The 15562-nt window shown below is 45.4% G+C and overlaps 1 protein-coding gene across 4 annotated transcripts in view; it reads left to right on the top strand.

The window, feature by feature from the left end:
• The window catches only part of LOC147442295 (dynein regulatory complex subunit 3-like), a 159440-nt gene that overhangs the window by 104087 nt on the left and 39791 nt on the right, over positions 1-15562 (top strand). The gene's annotated exons all lie outside the window — the stretch shown is intronic.

Raw genomic sequence — 15562 nt, 5'->3', positions numbered from 1 at the left:
GTTCCAGCTTAAATTATGCATCGGTCTATATTTTGGAAAGTAGAGGTAATGTCATAGATATTGATCACATTATTATATATGATGATATCTCCCTCTCTCAAGGATCTAGATTTGGCATAAATGTGTGCAAATGTGTATTGCATTGTGCACACCTATTATGTATATATATAATACTATATATACCCAAAATTGACATTTCGATCATACATTTCACCGAGGCTCCTCTCAAGGGTGAAACGTTTCGGGGTGAAACGCCCCGTTTCGGGGTGAAACGTTTCGAGAAGTGCTTTGGATGCGGAGAAACTGGACACACCTCCGCGAAGTGCCCTAAAAAGGCACAGACATAACAAAACGACAAGGACGACTAAAGGCCTGAGAGTTCGAGAGCAGCAAAGGAACGTGGAAGAAAAGGCAAGATGAAAACATGACTGGTTCCGGATTGCGTGGGTACGGATCTCAGCACGATGGACAAGAGTACAGAACTTTGCCGAGCTTGGGGTAAGGTGAAAGACCAAGAAGCCCTGATCTTCTTTGATGGAGGAGCCAAGGCTAACTTCATTTCACCGGAATTGGCGGCGCGGCTTGAGATCACTCCTGATCGGATGGGACCACTTGTGGAGGCTGTTCTATCGGCACCTGGCAGGGACGTAGCCATTACACCTGTTATTAGCAAACTTCGGTTGCATTGTCAGGGGTATTTGGGGCACGAGGATTTTTACAAAATGCCTTTAGAAGGTTGTGATGTCCTCTTGGGAATTCCCTGGTACCACAAGAACAACGCCGCGGTCGACTATCGGGCGAGGAAAGCGACATTGACTATAGAGAAGGGCAGAACAATTGTACTTGACAGTAAACTTAAGGGTGACTCTATCCCTATTGTATCGGCTTCGGCCATTTCAAAGTTAATGAAATCCAGTTTCTTTGTTTACTCGATCTTTATGAAAGAATTGAGCGATGAGGATAGGACAAATATGTCTGAACTTGATAAAGAACGCCAAGATTTTCTCCACTCTCATGCCGTTTGCTTCTCAGAGGGCCTGCCAGGCGAGTTATCACCTGCTCGTCCTGAAGATCATACCATTGATCTGATTCCCGGAAGCACACCACCGAACCGGCCACCTTATCGTGTGAGCCGAGCACAGAACGAAGAGATTATGAACCAAGTGAAAGACCTCTTGGAAAAGGGTCTTGTCCAGCCTAGTACTTCACCGTATTGCTCTCCAGTGTTGTTGGTTTTGAAGAAAGACGGATCTTGGAGAATGTGCATCGATTATAGAACTCTCAACAAAATCACCATCAAGAACAGATTTCCGATTCCTAGGATCGATGATATACTCGACAGTTTACAGGGATCCTGGTGTTTTAGCATGATAGATTTGAAGAGTGGATATCATCAGATCAGAATCGCGCCAAGTGATGTCTACCAGACAGCCTTTCGAACGACTTTTGGGTTATTTGAGTTTTTGGTGATGCCTTTTGGCTTAACCAATGCTCCTGCGACATTTAACCGGATGATGGACATGATTTTTCGAGAGTACAGGCTATTTGTTGGCACTTTCTTTGATGATATCATTGTTTTCTCCAAGAATGAGGCAGAATATAGAGATCATCTGCTTCAGGTCTTTCAGGCATTACGAGATCACAAGTTAGTGATTAATGCAAAGAAAAGTGAATTTTTCCTACCAGAGATACACTTTTTGGCACACATTGTCTCAGCAGCAGGAGTGCAAATGGATCCGTTCCAAGATAGAGACTATCCGTGATTGGCACGATTTGAAGAATGTCCATGAAGTTAGAAGCTTCTTGGATTGTGTTCGTACTACAGGCGGTTCATTCGAAAGTTTGCAGAGGTTGCTTTCCCTTTGCATATCTTGACACAGAAAGGAGTCCCTTTCTCGTTGGGGTCCATAGAGGTGACTTCCTTTCAGACATTGAAAGAGAAATTGACTACGGGACAAGTTTTGACTTTGCCGGACTTGCAGAAGTCATTTGAAGTATATTGTAATGCTTGTGGTTGTAGTCTGGGTGCGGTCTTAATGCAAGAAGGCCATGTCATTGCTTACGAGAGCCGATTGTTCTCAAGGCCGGAGATGACAACATAGATTTATGAGAAAGAGCTTTTGGCGGTTATCCATGCTCTTACTCAGTGGCGGCATTACCTACTCGGAGCGGATTTTACTATCTTTACAGACCATCAGAGTTTGCGCTACTTCTTGTCACAGAAGCAGCTATCGGAAATGCAGATGCGATAGGCGAACATCTTGTCACAGTTTCACTTTCAGATTGTCCATGTTCAGGAACAGAAGAATGTGGTGGCAGATGCTTTGTCTCGAAAACCATTGGTTATGGCTATTTCCGCGATACATCATAGGAGCTTCGAGGATATGGTCGACCAGTATGCCACAAATACAGATTTTGCAGACGTTTTCACACGGATACGGGATGGCGAGACAATAGCAAGATATTCCATTTGGAATGGCTACTTGATGAGGAAAACCATGTTGTGCGTTACACAGCTGTTGAGGAAAAAGGTTATGACTGAATTCCACTGTCCACCTTTTACGGGTCACTGCGGCATAGCTACCACCATGAAAGGGGTAGAGAGATACTTCTTTTGGCTGAGACTCAAGAAGGATGTCGAAGAGTTTGTGCGCAGTTGCTTGGTATGCCAAAAAGTCATGTTTGACAGGCATAAAGCACAGGGATTGTTACAGCCTTTGCCCATACCCACCCATCCCTGGGAAAGTATTGCAATGGATTTCATTTTTGATCACCCGAGAACACAGAGTGGTCACGATGGTATCTGGACTGTTATTGACAGATTTAGCAAGGAGGCTCATTTCATTCCAGAAAACAGTCAAGCCGGATCACTTAGCGAGATTGTTTGTGGCCTAGATTTTCAGATTACATGGCATGCCTGAGACGATTGTCTCTGACAGGGACCCCAGATTTATGAGTTTGTTTTACCTGCAGACTGACAGGCAATGTGAGATTGCCAATCCAATGGTTTTAGATTTATTGAAGTCTTATATCTCAGATCAGAAGACTCAATGGGAAAAGTATCTACTTTTGGTGGAATTTGCCTACAATAACACGATACACTCTTCGATGGGGAAGGCGCCATTTGAGATTGTTGAAGGTGCTACGAGGTTCCACCCTTCCTAAGCACGAAAGATAAGATTTTTGAAGCGGACGAGTATACGCATGACTTAGACACGGCTTTTGCCAAGGTCCGCGAGGCTTTGCAGAAATCTCAAGAATGACAAAAGAAGGCAGCGGATCGTCATCGTCGCGATTTGAAATTGAAGGAGGATGATTTGGTGCTCTTGCGTTTTGAGAAGGCACGCCTGAGAAAGAAAAAGAGAAAGGAGAGGCTTTTTTCAAAGCTTAGTATGCGATACTACGGACCTTTCCAGATCTCTGAAAAGATCAATGATGTCTCCTTCCGATTGAAACTGCCTGACACTTGGAGGATTCACAATGCATTTCATGTGAGTCTTTTGAAACCTTTTAAAGGTGATGTGCTTGATGATGGGGAGCCCGATGAGCAACCCAAAGTGAAAGAAAACGATGAGATCCTTGTTCTTGAACAGATTTTGGCACATAAGGATACAAAGAATAAAGGTAAAGTCCGAAGGCGGTTCTTGGTTAAGTTCAAGAACTATCCTGCATCGAAGTGGAGGACCTAGCAGATACTCCTCAAATTGTGAAACTTTACCTCGAAGCTTTTGGTTTAGCATAGACTATTCCAAATGCAACCCAGAATTCGGCTTGGCCGGAGATCTGGTGCAGTGGATTTGCACAAGAGGGGAGTTACTCCGCTCCTTTGTCAATAGATGCCTTGATTTGTTGTATACTAGAGTCACTGATGTCTCTTTGAGCTTCAGGGATACTGAGAGCTGACAATATTCTGCTGTATGACTTTATGAAATGGAATTCCGGAATATGAAACTGATTTGTTCTTGACTGTTTTTAAGTGTAGGAACTGATAGACGAAATGACTGCAACATTTTAGTCTACTTAATCTTGAATAGACATGATTGCAATAGGGGTTAGTCAATCGGGCATCGATGAGATCGCGACTGGATCTAGATGCGATTGCTAGCTACATTGGCGATAAATCATGGTCTAAGATCCGGATGAATATTGAATGTCATGTGGTGTCCTGTGATGTCTTGTGATGTGACTGTCGATTGATACATGTGCTAGATGTGTGTTCCTAGTGCGTAGGTACTAACAGTCAGTGCCCGCCAAGATGGTTTATGGCCTCTGTCTGTTTGGCAGGCTTAATCGAAGGTGATTACAATGCTTTCAAGAGGGGGGTATGTCACAAAGTGATGACGTGGCTGCCCGCTCTACTGAAACACTAACCCTAAAATCAAAAACCCTAATTTTTTTGAAACCCTAACCCTAACCCTAACCCTGATTTGTTGTTGTGGCAGGCTGACACGTGGCCTATTGTATGGACACCAGCGCGATTCACGGAAAGCTGGGTAGATTTTTGGCATCGCTTTTGAGTGGGCTGTTTTTGGGGCTGTCTTGGACTTGCGTTTAGCCACGCAAGTTGACAAGAGAGAAAGCCTCTTTGCTTTATTTTAGCAAGAGAGAGAGAAAGAGAAAGCCTCTCTGCTTTATCTATTAAAAGAAAGAGAGAGAAATAACTTTTGTTTTATTTTCAAAGCTTTTACTTGAAGCTTTTGATTTCAGCTTTTGGGGCTCTGCTTTTAGCAACCCTTGTACCTTTAACTACGTGAACAGGCCTCTCACAACTCAGAGCATGTGGACGCAGAGTCTGAGCGTGAGCGCCTGCCCGCACTCTTGTACTTTGAACTCAGATTAATACAAAAAAAAATACCGAAAGGGGCGCCAGTCTTTGGGGCCAATATCTCTAGGCACGAGACTCCACAGGGCCAGTGTCGAATAAATTGTGAATTGTGAACTGTTTTTAAGTGGTTATTTGGTGCTATCGCGGTAGATTCTTGACTTGGAGTGTCCAAGTCTGTTACATCAGCCTTTTGGGCGAGGTTGTGGGACTTCAGACAGTCGCGGTGAGTCACTTTGTTCCAGTGGCTAGTTGCACACAAAGCTACGGCAATGGGAAGCTGGCTAGTACATAGTGGCCTTTCGGCAGCACGTGTAGCTTGTGACCATCCTTTGGAGAGTCAGCGTCACTGTCAGTGGGATTGCCCTATGGCACAACAGGTTTGGCTTCGGGTCCTTCGGCTGATGCCAGCTCTTTCCAGAGCGCGACAATACACTTTGGGGGCAGCTGCTTGGTCCACCCTGCCTTGCACTATAGTTTGAGCTATCTTTCACCTGCAGGACAATAGTGATACAGGGGTGTCGACCTACACTCCAGTCTGCTACAGAGCTTACCCCACAAGAGTGGTGCTGTGAGAGAGAGGTGTGTTGGCAGCTCGTTTGTGGCCTGACACTTTGGTTCATTTGGCAAGCCCGTTGCTTCCGCATCTTCGAGGCTCGTCTTGTCCCACCAGCGGAGACTGTTCGAGACTTTTGGCTAGAGTTGATCCATAGTATCAGGGGACAGTTCAAGAGACTTCAGGGCAGCTCCGACCGCATGCGAGAGCGCAAAGAGGCGTTCCTACGACTCTGGCGCCCTAGGCCTTTCTTCACTATGGTCCGGGGTGAGCCCAGATGGTACTACCGTCCACCTATGTGGCTTTTCCCTCCTCCCATCTCTTGATCTAGCCCTCATCATTGGGAGAGTCGCCCCTTATGGTTGATGTAGCCCTCTCTAGTAGAGGTGGTTGTAGCCCTATGGGCAGTTTTATTAACTAATGGAAGGATCTTTTTCTCGGAATTTTTTAATGGAATGTCGGACTCAAAATGACTTTTCTTTTAAGCTACATCTACGACTTATCATCCTCCTCGATGTCTGCATCACTAGTAGATCCACTAGCAAAAGTATCATGATTCATAAACTGAGAGCTCTCATCTGTGGTGTAGCAAAGGGTGATTCTTTGAGATGGCCCTCTAGGGGTATGCAATGTGTGGGAGGCTTGCAGTAGACTTGCACTATAAACTGAAGGTGCAACATGGAGAAAAAAGTGTGGCTGATTTAGGCCCAATCTAGTGGAAACATTTTGAAGCCTCCGAAATGCATTTCTGAATTGTCGGAACGGCCCGAAACGTTTTGCCGTTTTGAAATGGTTGAAATGCCGTTTTGGGCAACTATGGTAGGGCTTGGCTTGTGTCCCTTCTTAAGGCACTACAAGATGCACTAAACTGATGTCCGACCCGAAACAATTATCGTGCAAGCGTTGCCTTTGATAAAGATGATCAATGCATGCAAACCGTGATTAGCACTTTGATTAGCTTATAACCAGGGCTGCTCAAGTTGTGCTGCTGAACTGATATTCGCCATAGTAACAAGGAATGGCCGTTTTCAGGTCTCCGTTCCCCGTTCCCATTCCAAGTTCCCGTTCCGAATCCCCGTTCCGTGTTTCAAACGTGAGTACCCGTAACAGGGAATGGCATTTTGTTTCGCGTTCCCGTTCTCGTTCCCCGTTCCGGTTTCCCGTTCGTTGTAACTATGATATTCGCCTTTGATCGACCTTTTGTTCTTGCTATAAGCTTCCCTAGCCTCTATCGCCTCAATCTCAGAACCATTGATTGCAAACACCACTGCCTTACAGCGAGCCAGGTACAAAAAGCTTTGTTCCCCCCCCCCCCCCCCCCCCCCCCCCCCCCCCCCCCTTAGAAAGAGACCCTTCCATTAGTTAATAAAGAAGCCCATAGGGCTACAACTACCTCTGCTACAGAGGGCTACAACAATAGCAAGGGGAGACTCGCCCAATGAAACAACAGAACATGTACAATGGGCTAATTCAAGAAATGGGAGGAGGAAAAATCCACACAGGTGGACGGTAGTGCCATCTAGGTGTTCCCTGGACCATGGTGAAAAAAGGCCCTGGGCGCCAGAGTTGCAAGAAAGCCTCTCTGCGCTCCCGCATGCGGTCGGAGCTGCCTTGGAGTCTCTCAAACTGGCCCCTGTGAGTGTGACTCAACTCCAACCCAAAATCCCGAACAGTCTCTGCCAGGGGGACAGGACGAGCCTCGAAGATGCGAAAGTAGTGGGCCCGCCAAATGAACCAGAGTGTTAGGATCTATGACACAAGTCCTCCCACAGATGCCCACTACTCGTATCCTCTGAAAACAACACTTTGCAACCTGTGGAGCCTCTATTGAGACTCTGTGTAGTCGACCCTCGCCCTGGATCTCAAGAACATGGAGTGTATGGACTCTGAGCAAGCGCAAACTGCAATGAGGACCTCTAGTTGCGTGAAAGCTCCCATCCATTTGAGAGCTGTTGTCTCTAGAGGAGTCATTCACTCAGCTGGTAAGGCCTCTGTGATGTCCTGGCACATGCTCTGCACCCCTCTCATGCCCTGTTAGTTGGATGCTCTATACCTCATCTGGCAAACCTGAAAACTGAAGCTAGTCACATAAAGTGCATGCTAGACCCCTTTCCATGGGACCCCAAGAAACATGAGGCTCACCTGGCGATCACTCAGGTGGCGGAGCACTGTCAACCCAGAAAGAAACTGTCTTCCTCCAATTGATGACCCCCAATAGAACACCTCAAGAATTTGTTGACACCTGTGCAAATTGGCCTATTGGTCCTCGAAGTACAAGGCTGAGTCATCGGCAAACTAAGCATCAAGAAGCTCGTTTCATAGTAACAGGGAATGGCCGTTTTCAGGTCTCCGTTCCCCGTTTCCATTCCAAGTTCCCGTTCCGAATCCTCGTTCCGTGTTTCAAACGTGAGTATCCGTAACAAGGAATGGCATTTTGTTCCGCGTTCCCGTTCCGGTTTCCCGTTCCTGTTAACTATGGCTCGTTTGCCCTAATAGGGAGCTTAAGGTGTCACAAAGTGATGACGTGGCGGACAGCAGAAACCCTAAAATTCCTGCAAACCCTAAATTTTGCCAAAAACCCTAATTTCCGGAGATCGCGGAGGCGGATTATTATTATTATTATTTTTTTTTTTTGGAAAATGATGAGCGACGCGAATTTTGCTTTTGCTTTTTTTTTTATTAAAAAAAAAGAGAAAAGACTCTCTAAGAGAGAGAGAACTGATGCTTTTGATTTTAAAAGCTTTTGGGGTTTTGCTTTTGGGCATCCTTTGTAACCTTTAAATTAGTGGTGAGGGCCTCACTTCTCAGAGGATCTGGACGCAGAGTCTGAGAGTGAAACCCTAACCGCTCTCTTGTACTTTGATGATTGATTAATACAAAAAGAAATACCGAAAGGGGCGCCAGTCTTTGGGGCCAATATCTCTAGGCACGGAACTCCGCCGGGCCAGTGCAAATCTATTGTGATCTGTGAATTGTTTTGAAGTGGTTATTTGGTACTGTCGCGGTTGATTCTTGACTTGGAGTGTCCAAGTCTGTTACAGTGGTATTAGAGCACGGCCGATTTCTCTTCTACGGGAAATCCGATCTCCGAATTTTTTTTCCGCGGCACCTATGGCTTCAGGCAATGATTAGTCGACTCCCTCTGCATCTGGAGATGCGGGCTGGGATCACAACGAAGATTCAGGCAGAGAGTATGGCCCGCCTTGGCCTACTTAGGCGGAGCGGCGAGAGATAGAGCGTCGCCAGTTGATTAGCGATGCAACAATGATGATGCTCAATTTTGCCAAGGACCCGAAGATGGCAAAATATATGAACCAAACCTCTTTGGAAGAGGTACAGATGGAGTGGCAGAGAACCACAACACCACTCCCGAAACCCGCTCTCAAGAAACCTTCTGCCTCCAAGAAATATACGGAGAAGGAACTGGAGAACCTGGTTGATGCACGGATTGCTCAGCTTTTTGACACGCAAAAGAAAGCCAAAAAGCACGGCAAAAAGCAGAAGAAAGGCACTAACTTCCCGGGATATTTAGGTCGTCGGTCGACATTTGACAAGGCAAAGAAATTGAAGAAGCGCGTCAAGTTTGAAGACCTACCTAGTTCTTCTTCTTCTTCTTCTGACAGTTCTTCTAGCTCCTCGGATTCGAGCGAAGAAGACAGAAAAGGTAAAAAGCGAAGCAAGAAGCAACGCTTTGGAAAGGGCAAGAGAAAGGCAAAGAAGGCTAAATCTCGCCCAGAGACTCACAGTTGTACTAAGGACTCGTCTACAGACAGCTCAGGTTCCGATGACGGAAAGTTTTATGCGAACAAGAAGAATTTTTACAAAGCCAACCAGTATGACTTTCTCGAAGATAAAAGCAAGAAAGTCCGAGAGTTTAAGGAAGGTGGCCACTCGATCAAGTTTGATACTTTTCAGGATACTCAGATGCTTCGAAGGCTTTGTCTTTTATACAGTAGTTTGACATCGCTTTCGCGGGAGGACGCTATTCAAAGCACTCCAAGATTCGGAGAGCTGCCTCTTACTTTAAGGGGAATGCTCGTACTTGGTGGTCCACGCTTCTATTAAGCAAGACTGTGCCAGTTACATGGCTGAAATTCAAGAGGCTTGTTATTTCTTCTTGGTTGACTCAAGAGTTTGAGCGAGATATACGAGCTGCTTGGAACCATCTCCGGATGACCAAGAGCGATACAGTGAATTCTTATTGTGAAAGATTCTGGAGTTCTTCATTCAAGAAGATCTCGTTCAGAGAACAGATTGAGCGGTTTACCTTGGGTCTACCTACAGAGATCCGAGATCACTGCTTGGAACAGAAGTCAGCTTCTATTCAGGAGTTGATGAGTCATGCGAAGTGGGGCTTTGCCATTCACTTTGGCAGTCTGACCTACCCCACAGATGAGGCCATGACACAACGAGCCGAACAGACTTCTGGGAATGAAAGTAGAATGAAAAAGAGCAACCCAGAGAAAAAAAAGGATGCACGACCCAAGCTTACTCCTGAGGAGAGAGCTCGCTTCATTAGAGAGGGGAAGTGCTTTGGATGCGGGAAACATGGACATATTTCCGCAAAGTGCCCTGATAAGGCACAGAAAGAACAGAATGATAAAGACGACGACAGGTCTGAGAGTTCGAGAGCAGCTGAGGAATGTGGCAGAAAAGGCAGATAGAAAAGCAGAATTGGTACCACATGGCGTGGGACCTGCACCGAATCTAATGAATGAAAGTACAAACTTTGCCGCTTTCGGGGCAAAGCGAAGGATCAGGAAGCTCTTTTGAAGGAGCCAAGGCCAACTTCTTTTCACTTGGAATTGGCGGCTCTATTTGGAACTACGCCCGACAGACTGACGCCACAGGCGGAGGTAGTTCGACTGGCACCCGGATGGGATGTTGCCATTACACCGAGCATTGGCAAACTTCGTTTGCAATGACAGGGGTGTTCAGGGCACGTGAGTGACGTTCTACTCGGGATCCCTTGGTACCACAAGAACTACGCCGTGGTTGACTACCGGGCCGAGAAAGCGACTTTGATAAATGAAGGGCTTAGAGATTGTACTTGATGAACTTCAGTTTTCTTACTCATTCTTTTGGGAGAACTGAACGATGGATAAAGGTTGAACATGTTTTGACCTGAAGAAAAGAACGCCAAGATTTTTTTTTTTCTCCACGCTCATGCCGATTGCTTCTGAGAGGGCTTGAAGATCATACCATTGATCTGATATCTGGAAGCACGCCACCGAATCGGCCACCTTATCGTGTGAGCCGGGTACAGAATGAAAAGATTATGAACTTAGTGAAAGACCTCTTGGAAAAGGGTCTTGTCCAGCCTAGTACTTCACCGTATTGCTCTCCAGTGTTGTTGGTTTTGAAGAAAGACGGATCTTGGAGAATGTGCATCGATTATAGCACTCTCAACGAAATCACCTTCAAGAACAGATTTCCGATTCCTAGGATCGATGATATACTCGACAGGTTACAGGGATCCTCGTGCTTTAGTAGGATTGACTTGAAGAGTGGATATCATCAGATCAGGATAGCGCCAGGAGATGTCTACAAGACAACTTTTCGGACGACTTTTGGGTTATTTGAGTTTTTGGTGATGCCTTTTGGCTTAACCAATGCTCCTGCGACATTTAACCGGATGATGGACAGGATTTTTCGAGAGTACAGGCTATTTTTTTTTTTTGGCACTTTCTTTGACGACATCATTGTTTTCTCCAAGAATGAGGCAGAACACAGAGATCATCTGCTTCAAGTCTTTTAGGCATTACGAGATCACACGCTAGTGATTAATGCAAAGAAAAGTGAATTTTTCCTACCATGGATACACTTTTTGGGACACATTGTGTCAGCAGCAGGAGTGCAAATGGACCCGGCCAAGATAGAGACTATCCGTGATTGGCCCGATTTGAGGAATGTCCATGAAGTTAGAAGCTTCTTGGGACTGTGTTCGTACTACAGGCGGTTCATACGAAAGTTTGCAGAGGTTGCTTCCCCTTTGCATACCTTGACACAGAAAGGAGTACCTTTTTCGTGGGGACCCACAGAGGTGACTACCTTTCAGACATTGAAAGAGAAATTCAGTACAGGACCAGATTTGACTTTGCCGGACTTGCAGAAGTCATTTGAAGTATTTTGTGATGCTTGTGGTCGTAGTCTGGGTGCGGTCTTGATGCAAGAAGGCCATGTCATAGCTTACGAGAGTCGTTTGTTCTCTAGGCCGGAGATGACAGCACAGATTTATGAGAAAGAGCTTTTGGCGGTTATCCATGCTCTTACTCAGTGGCGGCATTACCTACTCGGAGCGGATTTTACTGTCTTTACAGACCATTAGAGTTTGCGCTACTTCTTGTCACAGAAGCAGCTTTCGGAAAAGTAGATGCGGTGGGTGAACATCTTGTCACAGTTCCACTTCCAGATTGTTCATGTGCAGGGTTAGAAGAATGTGGTGGCAGATGCTTTGTCTCGGAAACCGTTGGTTCTGGCTATTTCCGCGATACATCATAGGAGCTTTGAGGATATGGTCGATCAGTGTGCCACAGATACATATTTTGCAGATTTTTTCACACGGATACGGGATGGGGAGACAGTAGCTGGATACTCCCTTCGGGAAGGCTACTTGATGAAAAAGACTTATGTTGTGCGTTACACAGCCGTTGAGGGAAAAGGTTATGATTGATTGCCACTGTCCACCTTTTACGGGTCACCGCGGCATTGCTACCACCATGAAAGGGGTAGAGAGAGATTTCTTTTGGCGGAGACTGAAGAAGGATGTGGAAGAGTTTGTGCGCAGTTGCTTGGTGTGCCAGAAGGTCAAGTTTGACAGGCATAAGGCACAGGGATTGTTACAGCCTTTACCCATACCCACCCGCCCCTGGGAAAATATTGAAATGGATTTCATTTTTTTTGATCTCCCGAGAATACAGAATGATCACGATGATTTTCCGATTACATGGCACGTCTGAGACGATTCTCTCCGACATAGACCCCAGATTTATGAGTTGGTTTTGGAAGGCAATTTGGGAGAACATTGGCACGTAGTTGCAGTTCTCGTCATCGTTCCACTTGCAGACTGACGGGCAATTTGAGATTGCCAATTCAGTGATTTTAGATTTATTGAAGTGTTGTATCTCGCATCAGAAGACTCAATGGGAAAAGAACTTACCTTTGGTGGAATTTGCCTACAATAACACGATACACTCTTCGACGGGGAAGACGCCATGAGAGATTGTTGAAACTGCTGTGAAGGTTCCATCCTTCCTGAGCACGAAAGATTAGAAATTTGAAGCGGATGAATATTCGCGAGATTTGGATACGGCTTTTGCCAAGGTTCGCGAGACTTTACAGAAGTCTCAAGAACGACAGAAAAAGGTAGCGGATCGCCATCGTCGCGACTGGAAACTGAAGGAGGTTGATTGGGTGCTCTTACTTTTGAGAAGGCACGCCTAAGAAAGAAAAAGGGAAAGGAGAGGCTTTTTCCAAAGCTTAGTATGTGATACTACGGACCTTTCCAGATTACTGACAAGATAAATGATGTCTCCTTCCGATTGGAACTGCCAGATACTTGGAGGATTCATAATGCATTGTATGTGAGTCTCTTGAACCCTGTTAAGGGTGATGTGCCTGATGATGGGGAGCCTGATGAGCAACCCGAAGTGGAAGAAACCGAGGAGATCCTTGTTCCTGAACAGATTTTGGCACATAATGATACGAAGAAAGGTAAAGTCCGAAGGCGGTTCTTGGTTAAGTTCAAGAACTTTCCTGCATTTGATGCGAAGTGGATGGAGGAGGAGGACCTAGCAGCTACTCCTCGGATTGTGAAACTTTACCTCGATGTTTTGGTTTCGCATAGTCTACTCCAAACGGAACCCAGAACTCAGCTTGGCCGAAGATCTGGTGCAGTGGGATGCACAAGAGGGGAGTTACTCCGTTCCCTTGTCAATAGATGCCTCGATTTTGATACTAAAGTCACTGATGTCTCTTTGAGCTTCAGGGATACTGAGAGCTGACAGTATTCTGCTGGATGACTTTATGAAATGGAATTCCTGATTATGATACTGATTTGTTCTTGACTTCTTGTGAGTGCAGGAACTGATAGCCGAAATGACTACAGCATTTTGGTCTGATTGATCTCGAATAGACATGGTTGCAATAGGGGTTAGTCAATCCGACATCGATGAGGTCCGGATTGGACCTAGATGTGATTGCTAGCTACATTGCCGATAAATCATGGTCTAAGAGTCCGAATGAATGTTGAATGTCATGTGATGTCCTGTGATGTCTGGTGATGTCCTGTGATGTCGTGTGATGTCCTGTGATGTCGTGTGATGTGACTGTCGATTTTGTACATGTGCTAGATGTGTGTTCCTAGTACGTAGGTACTAACAGTCAGTGTCTGCTAAGACGGTTTATGGCTTTTGTCGGTTTTGCAGGCGTAATCGCGGTCGATTACAATGCTTTCAAGAGGGGGGTATGTCACAAAGTGATGACGTGGCGGACAGTAGAAACCCTAATTTCTGCCAGAAACTCTAAAATTCTTGCAAACCCTAAATTTTGCCAAAAACCCTAATTTTCGGAGATCGCGGAGGCGGATTATTATTATTATTATTTTTTGGAAAATGATGAGCGACGCGAATTTTGCTTTTGCTTATTTTTTTATAAAAAAAAGAGAAAAGACTCTCTAAGAGAGAGAGAGAACTGATGCTTTTGATTTTAAAAGCTTTTGGGGCTCTGCTTTTGGGCATCCTTTGTTACCTTTAAATTAGTGGTGAGGGCCTCACTTCTCAGAGGATCTGGATGCAGAGTCTGAGAGTGAAACCCTAACCGCTCTCTTGTACTTTGATGATTGATTAATACAAAAAGAAATACCGAAAGGGGCGCCAGTCTTTGGGGCCAATATCTCTAGGCACGGAAATCTGCCGGGCCAGTGCAAATCTATTGTGATCTGTGAATTGTTTTGAAGTGGTTATTTGGTGCTGTCGCAGTTGATTCTTGACTTGGAGTGTCCAAGTCTGTTACACAAGGCCACGCAGGCCAACCTGTTGAGAAGTCAAGAATCTGCTCATCGCCTCAGCATAGAATAGGAAGAGGAAGGGGGCAACCCTGCATGACTGAACGTGTGCTCCTGTAACAGACTTGGACAGTCCAAGTCAAGAATCAATCACAACAGCACCAAATAACCACTTCAAAACAATTCACAGATCACAATAGATTTGCACTGGCCCGGCGGAGTTTCGTACCTAGAGATATTGGCCCCAAAGACTGGCGCCCCTTTCGGTATTTCTTTATGTATTAAATCAATGTCAAAGTACAAGAGAGCGGTTAGGGTTTCACTCTCAGACTCTGCGTCCAGATGCTCTCGAGAGTGAGAACCCTCTCTGCTTATTTAAAGTTTACAAGGGATGCCCAAAAGCAGAGCCCCAAAAGCTTCGGTTCCCAAAAACTCTCTTTTTTTTCTCTCACAAACTCACTTGAGTTTTTACAAAATAAAGCAATGGACTCTCTCTCTTCTCTCTTCCATGCCCAAATTGCATCGCCAAAAGCTGGGATTTCTGCGCCGTAAAATCCGGAAATCCGTACTGCTGCCACGTGGCATATCTGCCGCCAGATTTAGGGTTTCAGCCAGCAGTTAGGGTTAGGGTTTCCAAAAATTAGGGTTTTTGGTAGAAATTAGGGTTTGCAGGTTTTAGGGTTTCTGGCAGAAATTAGGGTTTTTGCTCTCGGTAGCCATGTCATCACTTTGTGACATACCGTCCTCTTGAAAGCATTGTAATCGCCCTCGATTACGCTTGCAAAACAGATAGAGGCCATAAACCGTCTTAGCAGACATTGACTGCTAGTACCTACGTACTAGGAACACACATCTAGCACATGTACCAATCGACAGTTACATCACACGACATCAAAGGACATCACTAGACATAACAGGACATCTCATGACATCCAACATTCATTCGGACTCTTAGACCATGATTTATCGGCAATGTAGCTAGCAATCGCATCTAGATCCAGTCAGGATCTCGTCGATGTCCGATTGACTAACCCCTATTGCAACCATGTCTATTCGAGATCAATCAGACCAAAATGTTGCAGTCGTTTCGTCTATCAGTTCTTGCACTGAAAAGAAGTCAAGAACAAATCAGTATCATAATCAGAATTCCATTTCATAAAAGTCATACAACATAATACTG

This window comes from Adiantum capillus-veneris, chromosome 14 (genome assembly GCF_014529385.1).
Source record: "Adiantum capillus-veneris isolate H3 chromosome 14, ASM1452938v2, whole genome shotgun sequence".
Taxonomy (NCBI): Eukaryota; Viridiplantae; Streptophyta; class Polypodiopsida; order Polypodiales; family Pteridaceae; genus Adiantum; species Adiantum capillus-veneris.
This window is presented reverse-complemented; position numbering and strand designations above follow the sequence as displayed.